At 37.2% G+C, this 6986-nt stretch overlaps 1 protein-coding gene across 3 annotated transcripts in view; it reads left to right on the top strand.

Annotated features, from left to right (window-relative positions):
* The window catches only part of SHQ1 (SHQ1, H/ACA ribonucleoprotein assembly factor), a 42343-nt gene that overhangs the window by 22726 nt on the left and 12631 nt on the right, over positions 1–6986 (top strand). The gene's annotated exons all lie outside the window — the stretch shown is intronic.

The following is a 6986-nucleotide window of genomic DNA, read 5'->3' on the forward strand; positions in this document are numbered from 1 at the left end:
AAGAGTCATAAAAAGAATATCACTGCTGTCTGGTGGTGAATGTCTGGTAAGACGGAGGAACCAAGTTTTCCTTTAAATACAACAGAAGAAAATGTATGGTGAATGTGATTGAAATGTTAACACATTTAACTTCCATTCCAGGTGCATACATTAGATACCAGTTAAGCAGAACTGACAGCCTTCAGAAAGAGGGTAATTAAGCTATCTTGTTGTCGTAATGACATGGCACAATAGTTGTCTGTCGTTAGGAGAGCGAGAGAAAAGGGAACTGCAGAAGCCATCTTCTATTTTTAGGTTCTGACTCAGGAAAGCATGTAACCATAGGCTTAAGCCATTCCTGTTCAGTTTAGCAGTGAGCCATGTGCTTGAAGTTAAACAGGAATTTTTTTCCAAAATAACATAAATATTGAAGGGAACTATTAAGTCCTTTTGTAATTCAGAAAATATCTTAACAGATTTGGAAGTGGTTGTTGATTGGCTTGTGAGAACAAGGGTTCTCACATCCACAGGTGAGTAACAGGCTTTAATAGGAGGGTGATCTCTGTATTTTTCTGGAGAAAGTTGGTGATTTGCTTTTGTGGGAAAGGGATTCAGTGAAGTGGTAACTATAGATATTTTAAGCTCTTGTTTGATTGCTGCTTAACTGTTCTTTGCTGTGTGCAAACTTCATTAATTTTTTTGCCTCTATTTTGCTCTCGCGGTGCACTCTTAAAATCTGTGAAGGGTGGATTGTTTGGCTAGCGTTGCACAGGCACGCACACACACTGTAATATAACCAACTTGTACGGCAGTTTGAGGTCTCTTTGTTTCTCTTAGTTGAATTAGCTTATGGGTTCTTATTTTTATTGAAGAATCTGAACACTTCAATAACAGCTAGAAACAAACTTTTAACTTCTTTATTTTGGCAGAGAGAAGCCTAGGGTCTGTAGATCAGAATGAAAAAATAAAAAGTAAGGCGGGAGGGGAGAGTGGAGTAGGCATGGGCAGAATTGTAAGGGTTGTATTGAATGGTAGTAAGAAGGCACTGCTAATCAAGATTGTTCCTCTGGGAAAGGAACAGTAGTTAGTAACTGGAAGTTCCTAACCCCCTAGATACGGGATATGGAAATAAAAACATGCAGCCAACACTGTGTCAATAGCTGATTACAAATTTGTTTTGAGATCATTGTTTGGCTGTGGCTAAATTAGATGAATAAGTGAATGTGTCAATGGGCTGGCAGAAGGTTATATTATGTAAGTACAGTGTATCTAAAATTGGAAGTGATTAAGCTGCTGAATAAAACACATGCAGGTGGCTAATAGTCTATTGGACTTGATGAGTGCAATCTAATTCTTTAATTCTGTGGATTCTTTTAGATAAACTTATTTAATTCAGGTAGCTATTTCCTAAGAAAAAAGTAAACTTCTAAGTCTTGAGCGATGCAATGATATTGGCAAGTGTAGCTTAAGTTTAATCTTCATATTTGTAATCTTTAAGGCTGGTTTTACTACCTGGCATGTTTTCTAGTGTCTCTTTGAGCTGCTTTTGATGTTCGTATTAGTTATTTGGTCTGTCTTACAAACTGGTGTGAACTGGCCGGGGGTTTTGAAGAAAGGGAGCATATTCCTCAGGTAAGTTTATCAGAAAAGAGAAAAATCTATCACAAAAATGTATCTTAACCTGGGTAACAAAAGCTGGACAAAGACCTGTGGAGGCAGCTCTTAGTAAATCTCAGCAGGTGGTGTCAACATTTATGTTGCAAAGCCAGATGCAGCCAGATGGAAAATTGCATCTTTAACCCCTGAGGTCATGATGGCATGTCACCACTTCATTTGATCCCCCTGCTAAGTGAGCTTATCCACTCTGCTGTTGCTTCTGTTATTACTGTCATTTCCATAAAAAAAATAAATTTCATTTGTCTGGTTTGCTTGTCCTTTATTTTTTTCTTTAGGTCAGAGCTTTTCCAAATTGCTGTGGTACATATGGCAGCCTCTCCATGCTGCATTTGTAACAGCTTGTATTATAAGCCCCTTACACTGGTGCAAAGAGCAGAAGGAGATAGGATGAGAAAAGAATTCTAAGAAGCCACTGGCTGTCAGATGGCTGCAGATGGGCTGCTAAGACCAGAGGAATCTAAGTACAAGTTTGTAGGGAGAGGAGGAATAATTGCTAAGGGACTTGGCCTTCTGTGGCAGGAGTTGTGGCTGTGTGACTGCCCCTGCTCCCCAGACTTCTGTCATTTGAGCAAGTCACAGAAATCTACTTGGTGACTTGGGCCTTGATCCTTTTGGGTAGCGTCATGTCTCCCTCTGGGCGTTTATACTCCCCTTTACTCCAGCTCTGTTCATGTTGCTCTCTTGCCTGGGAGCATTGTTCAGTTGATGACATCTGCTGCCTGTAGTCCCAGTGGAAAGGTGGAAGAAGCCTAAACAGCCTTTGAGCCATCATCTGGGCAGGCTGCTCAGTGCACACAGTTCTGCATCCCCTCCCAGAACAGAGCAACTGAGCATGAGCCAATTTAACCTTTATCTCCTAATGTTTAAATACATGTTTTGTCTTGCTCATACTACTTTAGCAATAACAACTGTATCTCTTCAGCTTTCTTGAATCAGAGGTTGAGCTGTTAGGGTTCCTGGCTGCTTTCCAGGGGTTACAGTGCTTTTCTTATGGAGAGATTGGCAGCACTAGACCTCAGTTTCATGGATATGAAGAGAAATGTCATCCAGTGAGGAGCAAGGAAATATTTGATCTCCTGTAATGTGTGTTCTTCATTGTCGCAACTTGTTATATATTTTTAATTTACCACTTTATCACTTTTATCTCTTGATTTTTCCATTGGAAAAAGTCTTATTTTTTTTATATTACATATTTTTATTCTTAAAGGACATTTATTATAGCTTTGTACAAATGCAATAACATTGGAGCTACTTAAATTTTTTACATAACATTAATACCATATCTAAGACAGCTTCAAGAAGCAACGATGATTTGCCCATCCATGCTTGCTTTTCTTGTGACTGATTTTGTAGAAGTCTTGAAACCATATTAATAGGATAATTCTCATACTTAAAGGAAGTTATGAATTGAATTTCTAATATGGGGGGATCCATTTATGTGGTTGTTAGTATTGCCTAAGTGGAGAGCAATTAGGACCTGCAATTATTGTTTTTTACCCTTGGTGTTTCTTAAAAAGTCAAAAGGAGAGCTCAGCCTTGTCTGCTGTTGAAGTTACCCATGTTTTTGGAGTATGATTGTGTTTAGCTTTCTTGTGAAAAAAATCTACCAAGGCTCAGTTAAAATGCTACTCACATACATACAATTAAATTAATTATATTCCAAAAGGCATAATTATCTGAAGATTGTTCCCTGTGATTGTTTCATTCTTTTCAGAGCATGTACTGTAGATTAGACTGCATGCTGCTTACATGCAGCCTGACTGTTCATGCAGCGTTACTGGAGTGGGGCTGCATGTGCCTCCGAAGGTTGTGGAGGCGGCTTGTTGATCCTGGAGGGATTTTTTTCCCGCCCCCCCTTCAAATTTTCTAACTTTTTGAGTTTTCAACCTTATAATGCTTAGCTTAGTGTCAAGTTGTTGACAATAGAAGATTTCAGTGAATTATTGGTGGTGGTGACTTATGGGTATTGGAAGCAGGCATGTTATACATATATATATATACAGCCATTGAGGCTGCCTCAACTTTTTAACACATCTTCTCTGCCTGAATAATACTATGTTAGCATTTGTAATATGAATGTTTCTATAAGGAGAATGAATTTAGATTAACAAATCCGCTTTCAACTTTGAACCTGTCTCCAGATAAAAACTCATCAGTGCTTGCTGGTTTTCTGCTTGCTTTGTAGTAAATCCGGATCCAAGTTGGATTGATATAGTTCTTGATAAAAGACTATCTTAAAGATAAGACCACAATACGTTTAGCTGTTGACACAATACTTACATTGCTAGCATGAGCACTTGCTGGGTGCCTGGGCTGTGAGTCCCGGGGGCAAGTTATTCTAACTTTTATTGTCACCAAAGGAGGGAGATTTTGTTCACTTGTCTGTGCTTCTGTTCAGCCTATGTTGTAGCCTCCAGAGAACTCCTATATTATTGTATGTTGTTCTTTAATGTATGTGTGCTCTGCAGTCACACCTCTGCATTGAAGAGCACAAATGCTTATACCTAAGGTAAATCTAACCTGACTAATTTTGATGACTACAGGTGCAATATGTTGTTTTAAACATAAACTAATTTAGAAAAGAACCAGCTTCCTAATGGGATTTATGGGATCTCTGCAGGAGCTGCTCTTTATAAAAACTAACTAAACCAAAGCAAACTTAGGTCTTCCTAGGTATGTTGTATTTGTTTCTCCTGATTTTGAGGCAGACATACTCTAAAAGACACAATGGTTTAATACCTACATTTTTTTCTTGTCTCTTTGTTATAATTGAAACTAAGTCCTTGTAACAATGTAATTACCTAGTCTGAAGCCAGCAGGGAGTTGCTGCTTTATGTCTAGGGTGTGAAGTTCTCTAAATAAATGTAGGATTAATTACATTCACAGCATGTCACTGAGGTGATGAGATTGATTGAGCTCTTTTCTTTTTCCAGGCTTTCTGAATTGCTGTTTTCATCAATACGAAGCAGTGTGGGCTAGACCTAAGGCCTGGTGTTGTTCAAACCTTAGAAGCTTCAGTGTCAGGGTTTGAGTCCATTGGCTGGTTTGGTGGAGGGAAGATCTTTTCATCTTCCTTCTGATGGCTATAACTGCTTTAAGCATTTATTTTACAAATGATCATCTCTAAATTTGGAAAGGATCAGTATAGAATGTGTAAGCCTATTTTTTCAGAAACATAGATTTGAAAATTACAGTGCACACAGTGACTGGGCATTCACTTCCCTGGTGTGTATGTTTAAATGTGCTGCTTATTGAATCTACGAAAGCTTCCCTTCAGTTGAAGTAAAGTATCTGCATAGCTATGTTTTTTAGCTACTTTACATTCAATTTTCTTCTTTCTAGAGTTTATTTCTAGTACAGTCCTTGGCATTAGGCTATATCACAAACCAGTTCTCCATATCCTGTGCTGTAGTGGCTTGTAGGGCAAAGAACATCTAGTATAAATCACATAAAGGAGTATTTCTGAAAGAATTAATGTGAATTTGTGCTAGATTTGAGATATTACTTGTTAAAATGTAACTTTTTTGAGCCTGCATGATAAAGTATCAGGATTTTTAGATAAATGCAACTTCAGCACCTATCCCAGAAGTATATTGAAATTATACGTTCATCTATCAACTTAGTTTATAATATTGGAATAGAAGACAAAGACTTCTAAAAACCTTTCATTTTGTCCCTTTTATGGTAGTTATTCATTAAAGACCTATCCAGTCCTTGTGATACTGCCATGTTCCTAGTAGTAATTAAAATGAAACCTGTGACTTGTCAAATGAGGAAGAAATAGAGAAAATCTTGTTCTTAACCTCTTCATCAGCTTTGATCCTTAAGAACAGGCATAAGAAAGAATGTATTCTGGATAAAATCCCATTTCTTGCTCTATGGCATTAAACAAATTTGTACAAGATACTTAAAGCATTCCATGCTGTTAAGATTTTTAGGAAAAATGCACCTCAGTGTACTGTATTTTATGTGAATTAGTTTCATGGTTTACTGTACTGTAGTTGTACTTTAGGCTTTACCTTCATGGCTGTCCATTTTAACCATGGTTTAGTGAAAGCTGTGGTAATTGCAGGTTTGATGCAACTTCAGTACTCCAAGTAGTGGTGCAGAGGAGCAAAATTGCTTTCATGTTGCTTCTCTGAAAACAGCCTTGCCGTAAGCATATGTTCTGATGTAGCTAGCTATGTTATTTATCAGATAATGTAATAACCTCATTTCCCCCCTTGCAAAATACCTTCTTTTGATGTGCTGTGCAGTTAAAATGTATTTGTGCTTCCTTGAATGGTGCTGTCATTTGGAGGCATTCGTTCTCCTTTCCATGCAAAACGAAACTTGTTAGTCTATGGAGATTGTCACTCTGAAGAATATTCCTGATTCTTTTCCTGGTTCTTTATGAAAATAGCTGTATAGGTATAGAGCAAAAAGTCTGCTGCCTGTGATTGTGCTTTTTCAATGAACACAGTAAGAAAACTGTTCCCCCTTGTTTATCCTGTGATAACTTAGAGTTGGAGCTCATGACTACAGGGCTTGATTATTTTAATTCCTTCTTAGCAAGTTTATAGGCTGGCATTGCTACTGCTGGTGGCAAGTTCTGCTTGCTGCTTTGGGTAATCGTGCTGCATTTGGGTTTGTCTTTCAGCCCGTCTTTGGTGGCCTGCAGTGCTGCATTGACTTTCAGATTTTGCAGCTGGTTTTTGAGCTTTACCCAATAATGGGAGTGGCTACTTTAAATGGCCTCTTTGCAGATTCTTTGAGGTTTATTTTTATGTATATTTCTGTTTACATACCACCAACCCTGGACTTTCCTAATATGTTAATGTTTGAGCAAGTAATAGGAAATGGAAAAAGGGCTGGGAAAAGTCTGTCTCCTGTTTTTCAAAAATGAAGAACATTCCTTTTGACCAGTTTTTGTCTGCATACTGTCCAGTATCTTTAGCAATCTAAGAAAATAAAACATTCATCTTGGAAATTACTGTGACTTTAAAAGGTTATTTTTTAAAAGACAAAATGACTTGATCGGGTGAGTTGCACAAAGTAACCTAGATTGTTTGGCAACATGTAAGCCAAATGTAAAATGGTACACTTACAATAAAAGACTATGGATCATACTTATATAGTGGTGAACATAAATCATTTTTGTGAAAAAAGTGCTATTTTCCTTTCAGCTAAGACAAGAATTTACTTCTCTAAGAGCACACTAGCGGTTGATCTATGAATTTGTTAGAGAAACACACCTTATTATTTTTATTATTTTTATTATTTTTATTATTTTTATTATTTTTATTATTTTTATTATTTTTATTATTTTTATTATTTTTATTATTTTTATT

The sequence above is a fragment of the Nothoprocta perdicaria genome, unplaced genomic scaffold (assembly GCF_003342845.1).
Source record: "Nothoprocta perdicaria isolate Ctin4 unplaced genomic scaffold, notPer1 scaffold_9, whole genome shotgun sequence".
NCBI lineage: Eukaryota > Metazoa > Chordata > Aves > Tinamiformes > Tinamidae > Nothoprocta > Nothoprocta perdicaria.